Here is a 15,202-nt window from a genome sequence, read left to right on the forward strand (position 1 = left end):
AAAAAGAAAAGAACCTAGGACAAGCTAAAAGAAAAAAAATACTGCGAGGAGAAAATAGGCCATTTCGCCTATGCTTTTGGCTCTCCATCCTTACTCACTTAGTACTACTTAGGTACCTAAGTAACTCAAAGGGTGGGGTTGGGGGGAGGGTTGTCTAGTAGGGATACAAGAGAAAGCAAATGAGGCAACTACAACTAGGCCACAAAGAGGAAATCACGAGGCCTTAGTGTTCTATTGAAGAAAACAAACACACATTCCTTGCCTAGGGATCATTATAATTCAGGGCAATTCCAACTACAAAGATAAACAGCTGGTCCTAAGTTTTCCATGCTAAACTAATGTTGACAAAGGAAGAGCAATCCTTGCCAGAAAGCTGAAGGTCGCTTCCCCCAACACTGTGGGAGTTTACTTTAGGTGACAGGATGTCAGTAAGGTATATCGAAAAGATGTGGGGATTTGTAGGTAAGAGACCTGGGTTTGAATCCTGACTCAGCTAAGACCCTTACTAGCTTTGGGATCATGGGCAGACCACGGGTGAATCAAGCACAACACTGACCCTCAGTGTTTTTCACTTGTAAAACAGGACTAATCACACTTTATTACTTCACATTGTTGTTATTCAGAGGTAAGTGTAAATCATATGGAAAATACTCTAGAAATGTTGTTTAAGCTAAACCAAAGTCAGGGCTACCCCAGAAAATTCCGGATGGAGAGACACTGAATCCTTTTAGACCACCAAAGCCCTTAATAAGGTCTTAATCCAAATTAAGAGATGCAGAGTGTACAGAGCAAAGATTAGAATCTCCATGGTATATGAAGCAGCCTTTGCCCATGAGAAACTTATGATCAGATGAAACAAATAATAAATGGAGTGATCGCAATACAAATTAAATTAGAGATCCCATTCAAGGAAGGAAAAAAAGAAAAAGTGCCTAGGACCAGCTAAAAGAAAAAAAAAATGCTGCGAAGAAAAAATAGGCCATTTCCCTATGCTTTTGGACACTCTGTCCTTATTCTCTTAGTACTACGTTTTGTACTTATATATGTATGGGTTGGGGAGAGAAGTGTCTACAGAAGAAGGAAATGCAAACAGTAATTGAAGGGGTGAGGCCCTGAGATTAGGTCAACCCTACAGAAGATATACTACTCCTAAGGCCACCACTCCTGTTGAGGTGAGGATGGCCTCTTTCCTAGACTACTGTAAAAACTTCCTAATTTGTCTCCGTTTCAGGTCTCTTCCCAGCTCCTATCTAAGAAAAACTGAGGAGGCATGAGATAGATGCCCTGTGCGCCACTCATGTAGTCACTATCAGTACAAACTCTGATGAAATCTAGCCTGGCCCATTGCAACAGCAACCTCTTGGACCTCCCTCTTCTCCAGCCCATCCTCCAGACAGCTGCCTAAGTAATACTCCTAAAGCATGGTAGCACTGACTGTATCATTACCCCTGCTCAAAAAGCTTCATGACTTCTCTATTGCTCTAGGGGAAAATACAAAACTCCTCAAAAATACAAACTTCTCAGTCTGAAATTCTAAGCCTTCCACAATTTGGATGCAACCTGTCTTTCCTAGCATATTTCACATGCATGTTAGAGCCATGCAGGCCTCCTAGCCTTAACTAGACTCAGCATCCCATCTTCCATATGCACACGTTCCTGCAGATTGCTCCCCATGCCTGGGGCTGCACTCCCTGCTCATTTCTACCTCCTGTATTCCTTAGCTTTGTTCAAGGTCCAGTTTAAGTACTACTTTGCATCAAAAGTCTTTCTTGAAACTTCTAGCTATCAATTCTCTGTCTCTGTCTCATATTGGGAAAGATGGTCCTCTTCCAGAAGGAAGGACAAACAACCACCACATAGGGTATCAACCACATAGGGTATCATACCCTTACCTTCAGGTGATCTGGCCAAAGGAATGTAAATTTTGGTCTCTGAAACCTTTTTTTTTTCCTTAAGGACCCTAAGTTAAAGCCAAATCACTCTAGTTCTCATTGATGGGTCAAGCCCCACTTGGTCATTGTTTGGGTCCATAAAATATACAGGCAATAGGGTATAGAACTCTATCTTGCCCTACAGGAAAATAGAAGGGAAGGGGATAAGAAAAGGGGGCGGGGAATAATAGAAGGGAGGGCATATTGGGAGAAGGGGTAATCAGAATGCATGCTCTCTTGGGGTGGGGGGAGGGGAGAGATGGAGAGAAAATTTAGAACTCCAAATCTTGTGGAAGTGAATGCTGAAAACTTTTAAAAAGTAATTAATGAATGAAAAGGAAAAAAGAATGAAGGACAAACAACAAAAACAACATCCACTGGGAGGGATACAACAGGACCCTTAGTCTAGAAAGATATACTGGAACCAGACCTTGAGGGCCAAGTTGAAGATTTAGCTACCCTCCTTGAAGAGAAGTCATGCATTTCAATTTTATTATGAGTGCTACTTCAAAAAGCTTGTTGTGTTATTATAATATATAGTATTACATCTTATCATTATAATAGAGTATATTAAGCTATGTCAAATTGTAGAAAAGCAAAAATGGTTCAAGCACCATTCAGTAACTTCACAGGGCTGGGATTATGGGACCACAGGATTGAGTTACTCAAAGGAACTTAAAAAATAATCGAGCCCAACCCCCTCATTTTATGGATGAGGGAGCTAAAACCAAAAGAGGGAAAGTGACTTTTTGAAGGAGGGAGGAAGGAAGGAAACAAACACTTATTAAGGGCCTACTATTGACATTTGATCCTCACAACAACCCTCTGAGGTAATGGCCATTATCATCCCCATTTTATAGACGAAGAAACTGAGACAGACCAAGGTAAAGTAGCTTGCCCATGATCACACAGCTAGGAAGCATCTAAGGTCACATTTGAACTCAGATCTTCCTGATTCTAAGCCCAGGGCTCTATCTACCTAGCTTTCTCCAGATGAGCCAGCTCCAATAAGTAGTAAGTAACAGAACTGTAACTTGAACCCAGACACTCAGCCTCAAAATCTAGTGTTGGCCTATTATACCATGTTGCCTCCCCGCCCCCCATACAAAATATAATAAAATAAAATATAATCTCAAAGTAACCTTCTAAATCCTATGATCCAATGAATTTCTCAACATCTTCCTTTCCCCCACCCCCAACCCCCCGCCCCCGAAAGGAACTGTTTTAGTTTTTCATTGAATTCTAATAAGGCAAGAAGTAAAAAAGCGAGCTGTCCTTTTTTTTTTTTTTGGCAAGGCAATCAGGGTTAAGTGACTTGCCCAGGGTCACTTAGTAAAGTGAATTCAATTTAAGTGAAAGAGGGCTGTGCAAAATCACCAGCCTCATTCTCTCCCCAGTAACTATCTGGGTCCAGTGACAAGACTACAGATGGCTCTGGATACAGTGGGAAACTTTGGCCTTTTTAAGCTAAGGTCCTTCCCAGCTTAGTAAGTGTCAAAGGCCACATTTGAATTCAGGTCCTCCTACCGCTGCTTTATCCACTGAGCCATCTTAGCTGCCCTACAGGCTGTTTTTTTTTAAAAGTATTCATTCTTAAATTTCTAATCCCATTATGATCACAGCTGAGGCAACGTAGGGTAAATAGAAGAAAGAGCATTGGATGTGGATGGAGTCAAAGGACCAAAGGTTCAAATCCTAGCTCTGTTTACTATCTGGGTGACTTTACTCAGAATCTCAGTTTCCCCATCTGCAAGATAAAAAGCTTGTACCAGATGACCTCTAACGTCTCTTCCATTCCCAAATTTTATAATCCTATGAGCCATAAGATAGCAGAAATTATAAATGTGTTACAAACAGCTCTTAGGATCTGATGGCATTAGATTCTGCAATTCAGCAAGACCAGAGAGAACAGAACACAAATTCTAAGACAGATGCACTCAAGCACATAGTATATTTTTCAAGCATTCTTTCCATAAGGTAGAAGGGGGAAGGAGGGAGAGAAAGGCACAATTTTTTCCTTAATAAGCATTTCTTCCTAACGATGCTTTTGCAGGGAGTGCAGCAAAAATATAGCACTTCTTTTTTTCCTCGTAAATGCTTTATTGATGCTTTTTTTAAAAAAAAAATTGTCACTTTTCAATGACTCTTCTGCCCCTAACAGAACCTTCCTTTCTAATAAATATGCAAAATCAAGCAAAAAAAAAAATAAAACAACACACCAACCATTTCTTATTTTATACCTATAGTCCATCACCTCCTTGAAGAGAGATGGGAGTCACACTTTACCACTGGTCCTCTAAAGTCATATCTGGTCATTGTATCAGAAGACTTTAGAATAAAGTAGGAAAATTTCAATATATTGATTAGTATTGCTGGCTTTTTTAAAAAAAATCTTTTTTTCTCTATTATGTTGTTTTGTTGTTCTTCCTGCTTGAAGAGGACCAAAATGTCATCACTATGTCAGGATCAAGGTACAGTGTGTCTGACTGTGGCTGATCAGACCAATACAAGCTCAGAAGGCTCCACCACAGGTCAGGTACAATTAGTCCATGTGAACCTTTGGAGTAGTTATCTCTAAACTGATACCTCTCAAGGTTTTTTTGAGCTAGTGTACACATCTCACATTTCTTTATCATAAGTACAATGGGAAAGATAGGTGATATAAAAACAAAAATATCTATTTGTAAAATAAACCTAATAGGTCAGATTTGAAATTGAAAACACTTTACTCTATTGTGGTCATTTTAGTTCTGCTCACTTAGTTCCCTGAATCAGCTCATACAAGTTTTCCTAAGTTTCTTGGACTTCAGATAAATTGATCTGGGGGCAATAACACTGCATTACATTCATATGCCCCAATCTGTTCAGCTACATTCCACAGGTACCCACTTCTCTTCCAGTTCCAAGGCACTCCAAAAAAAGTGCTGCTAGAAATATTGTTGTGTATCATGGGACCTTTCCTTCTGTCCTTTGACATCTTTGGGATAGATGCCTAATAGTGGTATTGCTGGGTCAAAGGTTATGTACAGTTTAGTAACTTTTTTTAGTATAATTTTAATTATCTTCCAGAACAGTCAGACCAATTCACAGCCCCAACAACAGTGGCCTTTCATTCTTCATTGAAAGCAGCAAGCATATTTTAACAGGCTGAACAATAGGCAAAATGTAAAAAGATGAAATTTAATAGGGACAAATCTGAAGGCCCAGACCTGGATTCAACAAGTCAAACACATGGGTATGGGATGGGAAGGCATGGCTAATCCACAGTTCATTTGAGAAAGAACAAGTGGTTTTGGTGAACTCCAAGCTCAAAGTGAATATACAAAAGATAGGCAGTCGAAAACGCTACTGGCAAAGATGAGGTAGGTGAAGAAGTGGGAGGGAAGAAAACATTCAGAACCACAATCTCAAAAGTTACTATTTCTTATCCTGTTAGAGTATTTTTCACATGGAAAGTGTGGATTTTTAGAAAGACTCCTAAGAAACCTTGTTTGCACAAATTTTCTGAATTGACAACAGAGAGGTTCCATGGACACCAGATTGGCCAGCCCTTCCTCAAGAAAAAATGTCTCGTAGTAATAGTCTATGTCCCCATGCAGGGTGCTTCTCATAGAAGAATTATCTTTTCCATCAGTTAAAAATGAGTGACATCCCTCTCCTCCAGGTCCACTCATTACATGGGCTCCGTCCCTTCTTGAAGCGAACTTCTTTTCACCAAATGGCAGACCTAGCCTTTAAGTAATGGCGAAGAGGAGGAGGGAATCAGCATCTTTTAAGTATGTGCCTGGCACTGTGCTAAGTGTTATTACAAATATTATCTCATTTGATCCTCACAACAGTCCTGTGAGGTGCTATTATTATCCCCATTTTACAGAAGTGGGGAAAGAAGGGGATGAACACTTATTAAATGTCAACCATGTGCCAAGGACCGTGCTTAAGCATTTTACAAATGTTATTTCAGTTGATGCTCACAACTCTGGGACATAGGTGCTATTATTATTTTACCTTTTTACAGTCGAGGAAACTAAGGAAGACAAAGGTTAAGTGGCTTTCTCAAGGTCACACAGCTAGTAAGTATCTGAGGCCAGATCTGAGCTCAAGTCTTCCTGCTTCTAGGCTCAACGCTCCGTCCTCCGCACCACATGCCTGCCCATTGGATGGAAAGAGTCTTGGGCGAGGGAGTAGAAGACTTGAGTTAGGGGTACAGATTCACGATGTGAGCTTAAGCAAGTTTATTAGCCTCACTGTCCTCAATGATAAGAGGACAGAATGCTCGCACTCAAAGGATTATGGTAGGGAGCAAATGAATCAGTCTATAAAGCGTTTTGTTAATATAAAGTGCTATTTATCTAACTGGATTATTTTGAGTATAGGTCACACTTTTATCCAAAATCTAGCTTATAAAAACTTAAGTGACTTCTATAATCTCCCTCTTAGATCCATTTATTTCTCATAACCACTGCTTATCAAAGACAGTGATAACATAAATAGATGAGACATAGAATCAGAAAGTTTCCTAAATCTAGAAGCTCAAAGGGATTTCATCTAAGACAAACCCTCTTACTTCAGAGAGAGGGCAACTTGACCAAGATAGAAAGGGGCAGAGCTAAGATTTGAACCCAGGTACTCTGACTCCTAATCCAGTGCTCCTTCTACTATACAATGAATTAAAAGAAATGTTAAGAAAAACTTTAATTATTTTTAATATGGTTTAACTGTGGAATTGTTTTTCAGATTTTATTTTTCCTTTCGAAGAGATCTGATTTCAGTGGTATGGTTTATATTTGGAGATCATTAATGCGTTATTATTAAGAGAAAGAAATGGCAAACCATTCCATTATCTTTGCCAAGAAAACCCCAAGTGCTGTCACGAAGAATCAGACATAACTGAAAACGACTGAGCAACAACAAATTATTGTTATTATTAATGTTAAGCTGAAATTCTCCACTCAATGTTTCAAGAGATGTAAAACTCAACTTCAAAAAAGTAGAAAGCCAGGCATTATGTTTAATAGACAGTAAAATATATCTGTTTACTATATATTACATCATATTATATTGTATTGGACTATGTTATATTACATTATATTGGACTGTGTTATATGGTATTTTATTACATTACATTGTGTTATATTATGTTACATTACATTACATTATGTTGTATTACACTATATTAACTTAAAAACAGCCAACCAATTAAACTCACTAAGCTCAAGACCTAGTCCCAGAGGTGTCACAGGATTTGAGGACAGGTAAGTGGGCTGTTTGACAATGGTATTGTGGAAGGTTAGCTCTAGCCAGTCACTTGAAAGCAGGTATAAGGTCCAAACCAGAGCTGTCTTCATACCATCCAATAAATGTGCAGCCATCCAGATCAAGGTGACTTGGTCTTGCTGTGGTCTTCAAGACTGGAAACGTCCTGTGACAAGTCTAGACTTACTAGAGTTGCTCCTTTCTATCAATGGATCCGTATCTGAAACCAAAGGTTTTGGTAAGAAGCAGGCTACCCTCCAATCACGGTATCAAACAGCTACTGGCCACTCCATACTCATTCTTTACCTGACAGCCCTCTTCCAAAATGAGTGAATAACAGATGCTTGACAGCACTGAGTTTAGAACCAACGGGAGTCTCCTTCCTTCCTGATGCTCTTATCTATAGAAAGGAAGCTCCTTCAAGGCAAGGACTGTTTAATTTTTAACTTTGTATCCTCACCATCACAGAGTAGAAAACAGATAGTGAATGCTTATTGATGAACTGAATGATCTACTTCCTCAAATGAAGAAATGACAGTAATATAAATGAGGAAAACGTGTACAGAGAAGATGAAAAGGGGGACAGATAGGTAGAAGTCACGAAATAAATAGTAATGTATCAAAATTACTTCATTTAAACCTAGTTGTGGGCCCCTCCTGACCCTGATAACTAATAGTGGTAGGGTTCTTTTACAGTATGCCTTTATCTCTGATACACTAAGCAATCCACCCAATGCTTAGTCAAGTGCTATACCCTTCAAAATCATCCAATAAATGTGACCATCTGATGAGAGATGCTATCCAAATTGTCACTTTAACAACTTCCAGTCTCTGGAAAGAAAGTGGGGAAACCCGGGCTGAATGGACAAGAGGGTACATCCTGTGGACTTTATTCTATTTCAATGTTCTGATTAGAACCTAGTTTCCCTCATCCTGATTTAAACCCAACAACTTTTTCAGAACAATGGCAAGACTGAAAATTAAAGCATTGAGTGATAGCAGCTTCTAACCATGATCTTAACAGATAGGAAAAAAAAGGAACAGAAGGTGATGCTTTGGTCTCTTTGACAGGGCTGATTTTTGAAAGAAGTTTTCATTCTACAGCCCTAAGCACCCGTTATTACTATTTTGGGTTAAAATTAATTTTGTTCTGAAAAAGGGAAAAAAAACTATTCTGATTTACATTGACTTCTACAGAGAGCAGTAACCACCTGGACGGTAACTTGCTGAAGGCACAGAAGTAACTTAAGAAAAAGAGTCCAAAACACAGGGTTATGTAATTCTTATTTCCCCTGCCAGTAGAACTCCCTTCAACTATTTCTTACAAAATATGTATTAAGTCTTATCAATTTCCAAATGGTAACCGGAAGCCTAACGGGAAAACTGTGACATATCACCATTCACCCTCTTTTCCCTGAGCCCTGGTCTTATTTTGTCTGTTTCTGTATATATAACCATGTTTGTTTCTCTTGATAGCACCTAAGGCTCTGGAAGGCAGGTATTTCTTCACCTTTGTGCTTCTAACCATAGTAAATAAATTAACATATATAAAGCTTCAAACCTTAAAGCACTGCAAAAATGCTAGCCATCGACGCTGTTGTTATAACACGTTTTGATTTATTGTATTATACTTGTAATTATTACTACAATGTTATTATTACCACTACAAATTACGAATTATTGGTGCCTGCCTGCTTCTTCCCCCTCCATCACCTTCCACTGACTACTACCTCCAACTAAGGTCACATCTAAGATCCAGTCTTGGAATTGGAAGGTACCTGGTACTTCCTCTTCCCAAATCCTAAATCTCACACCTCTCTGCTTTGTCTCTCCCTTATTTGCCCTGCACTATCTGGTAGAAGAAACAGGCTGTTTTCTTATCTAAAGGGCAGCTCCAAAATTTTTATTAGCAGAACGAGGGAAAACTGATCATAATTATGCATTTACTCTTGATTTTCTAGAAAGAAGACAATGTAGTGGAAAAGCAGAGGGCTAGGAGTCAGAATCAAGCCATGGTTGCTGTTGGCTTTGGGTCAATTCCTTTATCTTCTATGAAACTCAGCTTCCTTAACTACAAAATGAGAGAATTAGATTGGGAGATTGCTACGGTCACATCTAGCTTTAATTTTCTGTATTTCTGTGATCTTAGAGTTCAGAATAAAGAAAAGCACGATCCCTAACAAGAAGGTAGATCACAATGCTTAGAAGACTGTTAGAAAGTACAGCTCTCTTTTTTTTTCACTCATCCAGCCATCATGGTAAGAGCTTGGTTATCATCTCATCATCATGTGCTTTCAGAAGACATTCAGAATTAAGAGGTTTCTGGCCAAGAAATGGAAGTATAATCATCCCATTCCTGAACAAATTTGAATGAAAATGAAAATAATCATCCCATTCCTCAACTACTTTGAATGAAAAGGGAAAACGGGTCATAAGATCAGGTACAGCTCAAAGAGAGGACACTGGAGAAAAATCAAGCTGGGATTATGATGGCCAGGGGGAGAGACAAGATGATGGAGTAAAGGCAGAGACTCACTCACGCTCTCCCAAATGCCCCTCCAAACAACTTTACAATGATGCTTCAAAATGAATTCTGGAGCTGTAGAACAAACAAGCATGGGGTGAAACAATTTTCCAGCCCAAAACAACTTAGAAGGTTGGTAGGAAAGGTCTGTCTCACTGGGGTAAAAATGGGGTACAGTCTAGGTTAGGCCCAACCTGGCAAGCCAGCAGCAGGCCTTCTAGACAATTGAATTAGCAGCTGCTTCTGGAGCTCTCAGCCCACAGAGAGTTAAGAGAGTCAGACAACTGGTCAGCAGGCAACTACTAAGGACCCCTTGACTGGCACTGGCTGCAGCGCATTGTTGAACTGCCCATACAAAGTTCCAGGTCACAGTCTCAGGGCAGGGAAAAGAAACAGCACACTAGTGCTTATAGCCCCAGGGGAGGAGGGACCCTGATCATAATCCCAAAACAGAAAAGAGAACTTGTAGACTCTCACAGACCAGAGCACAGGCCAGGAGATCAGTGACCACATCTAACCTTAGATCATACCACTTTGGAAAAACTGAAAATTTACAGGTCCCCAGAACTACTTATGAAAGCAGCAGCACAAAAAATCTGAAGTTTAGGACAATATCCCCTCCACTCCAGGAGCAGAACCCAACTTTAACATAAAGTTAAAAACAAAGAACCTGGCCACAGAAGTTACTGTGGTGACGGGGAATAGTCAAATTACAGAGTTCCCAGGTCAAGAAGATAAAACTGCAAGCAGCCAGAAAGAGGCAATTCAAGTATCATGAAGCCACAGTCAGGATAACACAAGATTTAACAGCTTCTACAATAAAGGATTGGGGGCTTGGGAGATGATATTCCAGAGGGCAAAGGAGCTAGGATTATAACCAAGAATCACCTACCCAGCAAAACTGTGTTAATCCTTCAGGGAAAATGGACATTCAATAAAGTAGAGGACTTTCAAGAATTTCTGATGAAAAGACCACAGCTCAATAGAAAATTTGACTTTCAACTACAAGACTCAAGAGAAGCATAAAAAGGTGAACAGAAAAGTGAAATCACAAGGGATTAAATAAGGTTAAACTGTTTATATTCCTACGTGGGAAGATAATACTTGTAAGTGCTAAGAACTTTATCATTATTAGGGTAGTTTAGAACATGTATACATAAACAGACTGATGGTTGTGAGTTGACTGTGATGAGATAACATCTAAAAAAAATTAAAGGGTGAAGATGAAGGATGTACTAGAAGGGGAAAGGGAGGGATGGAATGGGTAAATCATCTCATGTAAAGGAGGCAAGAAAGAGCTTTTACAGTAGAGGGGAAAATGGGAGAGTGGTAGACAACACTTGAACTTTACTCTCACTGAAACTGGCTCAAAGAGGGTATAACATAAACACTCAGCTGGATGTGGAAAATCTATTTTGCCCTACAGGGAAGCAGGAGGGGAAGGAAAGAAAAGAAGAAGGGATGGTGACAGAAGGGAGGGCAGATTCGGGGAGGCAGTAGTCAGAAGCAAAACACCTTTGACAAGGGACAGGGGGAAAGGAGAAAAAAGGATAAACGGGGGAAATAGGATGGAGGTAAATATACAGTAATCATAATTGTAAAAAAAAATTACAGGAAGTTTCTCTGATAAAAACCTCATTTCTCAAATATATAGAGAACTGGGTCAAATTTGTAAGAATACAAGTCATTCCTCAACTGATAAAGATCAAGGGATATGAACAGGCAGTTTTCAGACAAAGTAATGAAAGCTATGTATAGTCATACGAAAAAAAAATCCTCTAAATCACCACTGATTAGAGAAATGCAAATTAAAACAACTCTGAGCTACTACCTCACACCTGTCAGATTGGCTAATATGACAGAAAAGGAAAATGACAAATATTGGAGGAGAAAGGAAAAAGTAGGACACTAATATACTATTAGTGGAGTTGTGAACTTGTCCAGCCTTTCTGGAAAATAATTCGGAACTATGCCCAAAGGGCTATAAAACTGTGCATACTCCTGGACCAAGCAATACCACTACTAGGTATGTATCCCAAAGAGATTAAAAAGGACCCCTGTGTACACAAATATTTATAGAAGCTCTTTATGTGGTGGCAAAGAATTGGAATTTGAGGGAATGTCCATCAATTGAGGAATGACTAAAATTCTCATATAGGATTCTGATGGAATATTACTGTGCCATAAGAAATAAAGAGAAGGATGCTTTCAGAAAAACCTGGGAAGACTTACATGAACTGATGCAAAGTGAAGTGAGCAGAACCAGGAGATAGAGTGTACACAGTAATAGCAATAGTGTACAATGATCAACTGTGACTGACGTAGCTATGCTCATCAATACAATGATCCAAGACAATTCTGAAGCAATGATGAAAAATGCTATCCGCCTCCAGAAAAGGAGCTGATGGAATCTGAAGGCAAATTAAAGCATATTTTTTTAAACTTTATTTTTCTTGGATTTTGTTTGGTCTGTTTTCTTTCACAACAAGACTAATATGGAAATATGTTTGGCATGACTGCACATATATAACCTATATCAAATTACTTGCAATGAGCGGGGAGGAAAGGGAGAGAAAGAATTTGGAACTCAAAAAATTTTTAAAGGAATGTTAAAAATTATTTTTACATGTAACTGGAAAAAAATTTTTATGTTTTTTAATGGCCAGCACTATGAAAGAAATTCTAGACCAAGTCCAAACTACCACTCCTACTATGCCATCCCTCTATCCATCATCTATCCATCACCCTTTTCATCACCCCACTGCCCCTAGTATAAAGTAAATATCACTTCTGTCTTCCCATTTTGGAAGCTGTCTGCTAAGGTGAAAATATTTTTTCAAAAATTGCTTTTGAATTTGTTCTTGCCCTTAAATGTTTTCACAAATTGCATTCATGTGTTTGGTAATATGCATGTTTATGAGGTATATTTGTTTTGTTTTGTGTTCTGAGGAGTTAGAAGAGAGCACCTACCTCACAGGGTTGCTGTGGGGATCTAAGATTTGCAAGCCTTCTCTGTAAGCCTCTAGTGCTGCTAATCAGGAGCTGTCTCAGCCAGATTATACACAGCTAACTGTGCCAATTTATCAAACTCACAGTCAAAAAAATAATGCTTATTCCATAACATAATCCATAACAATAAGCCCATCTTCATTCTTTTGTTGGGAGACTGTAATCAAATGTTGGAAATTTAAAAGTTTCGGTTATTTGTGGGTTCAGGAAAAACACAACCTTTGTAGGAACTAGACCTGCTCCAGATGAATGGCTTCACAATGTTTTGAAGATGCAATCCCCTTAATAAAAGGACTTCTACCAAAATAAAAAAAGTGCAACCAGCACTTGTTCATTCCTGAGCATCTGCCTTACATGAGATGCCATCTAGAATAAGACAGCTATCACACGGCCTCCCTTCTAGGCCAGGAGTTCTCCCCCTTTTTGTCTAATGAACCCCTCTGGCACAATCATAGAGCCTATAGACCCATTATCAAAATAACATTTTCAAAACATCAAATAAACCACATAAGCTTACAAAGGGAACAAATTAGATTGAAACACAATTATCAAAATATTCAAAAACAAAGACCCCTGGCTGAAGGGTTGGATAACACGGCTCTGAGGTCTTTTCCATTTCTAAGAACTTCAAACTCTAAGATTTTTAGTTCTCTATGATTCTGGAAAGAACCAACTTCCTGCTGAGGGTCCTCCAGAGGTAAATCTACGGGAAATGGTTCCCAAGCCCAGACCTTGCTGTTCTTCCTGTTTCCTGAGCAGGAATAAGATGTTTGTCCCCATCTCTGGAAGCAGGTGAGTCCCTATAAGGACACTATACATCAGGAGTTCTTGTCTTCAGGTCCATGAACTTTAAAAATGTTTGTTTTGATCAAACTTATTTCAACATACTGGGTTTCCTTTGTAATCCCATGTATTTTACTGCAAGCATTTAAAAACATTATTCCAAGAAGAAGCTCATAATTTCACCAGACTGCCAAAAGAATCCATGCCACAAAAACTTGTTAAGTGCCACTGTTGTCCAGGGAATTCAGAATTTTGTGGAAGGGTGAAACCAGGGCAGTAAAGGGAAGCAGGGGACAGTATGTATGCAACACAAGATCTCATAAAACTGGATGCTATAAAAAGGAATGAGTTCCCCTTTTCCCTGGGACCTTTCAAGTTGATGCCTGGTGAATATCTGTCAAGAATTATGGAAAAAAGATTTGTGCATTAACAGGGATACTGAATTCCATGACCGACTAGGCCAATGTTTACTGATCCTTTATTCAGCAAAAGGAGCACATGTATATAATACACATTAGTACGAGCTTGACAAGTGTTTGCTGAATGAATGAATATAAAGAAAAGAATAACAGAGGAAGCCAATATTGGCTGAACTTCAGAATTTCTAAACCTTAAGAGTCATCCTCACCCTTCCTGGCTCCTTGAACTCACAGACCGTCCCAGAGTTTATCTTTATATCCTACAGAGTACCTAGTACCCTGACTTACATTTAGGAGGGCCCAAAAAATGTGTCGAATGAATAACTGGCATTGAAGCAATGTGTCAAACTCAAATAAAATTAGGAGACAGAATAGGAAACGTTGGTGGCTGTTGGACACCTCTGCATTAGAACACTTAAGACAAATTGACCAAATCTTAATTATAGTTTCTGGACTTCAGAGTCAAAAGTGATGTTTATGATGAAGCTCCACATCCACAGTGACCATATTCTATAAAGCAAAAAATCAGACCTATAATCTAAGAAAAAGCATATTGTTTTGTTTTCGCGGGGGAAAGTCTTTGTTAAAAAATAATCTTTTTCTCTTGAAATTGAGTCCTACAGCCAAATGGTAACTGGGATAGGGCATCTGAAGGAGGTATGAGGCTTAGGGCCTCTCTCTACCACCGAAGAAGCATTAGGTAATTACTTACCAAGGCAAGAATCAAGGAACTCACTATCTTTTCGGAAAGGCTTTGGACCCCATCACAGATCAAGATCTTATGAAAAGGGCCTGGGACTGAAGGCAGAAGACTCGAATTTTTGTTAAAGATTTTCTACTAGCTAGCTAAATTTAGCCATCTAAGAAACTGAACTTTCTAATGAACTAAAGATTTACAAAAGAGGCTCAGGAATCAGATAAGCCACATGACGGTTCTATGCCTCAATCTCTTCATTTATAAAACAGAAATCAGATCTGGTCCACTTTCTTTACAGAATGAAAGAAAAAATTAATAATGAAATGAGTACATAGATTTTTAAATGCTCTCACAAGTAAGAGCCCTATCAGGAGGCCCAAAGCTGAATGAGATAGGCCCAAAAAACTTCACAATGCTGACAAGTTTTCTACACACTGAAAGTTCTCCATGGTAGGTAGGCATTCAGAAAACTGTGCCAACCCCACTTTACAGCTGTACTATTTTATGTCACTGTGGTCTTACAGATTCAGCCTCTATTTCTCATTCCTCTATTAAAAGTTTATTATATTTGTTCTTCCATCAGGGA

General features: G+C 39.0%; 1 protein-coding gene and 1 pseudogene across 5 annotated transcripts in view; one reads left to right on the forward strand and one right to left on the reverse strand.

Moving 5' to 3' along the window:
* IRF2 (interferon regulatory factor 2) overlaps positions 1-15,202 on the reverse strand; it is a 145,444-nt gene that overhangs the window by 96,337 nt on the left and 33,905 nt on the right. The gene's annotated exons all lie outside the window — the stretch shown is intronic.
* LOC118853606 lies at positions 9,471-9,674 on the forward strand (annotated as a pseudogene).

Source organism: Trichosurus vulpecula, chromosome 6, assembly GCF_011100635.1.
Source record: "Trichosurus vulpecula isolate mTriVul1 chromosome 6, mTriVul1.pri, whole genome shotgun sequence".
NCBI lineage: Eukaryota > Metazoa > Chordata > Mammalia > Diprotodontia > Phalangeridae > Trichosurus > Trichosurus vulpecula.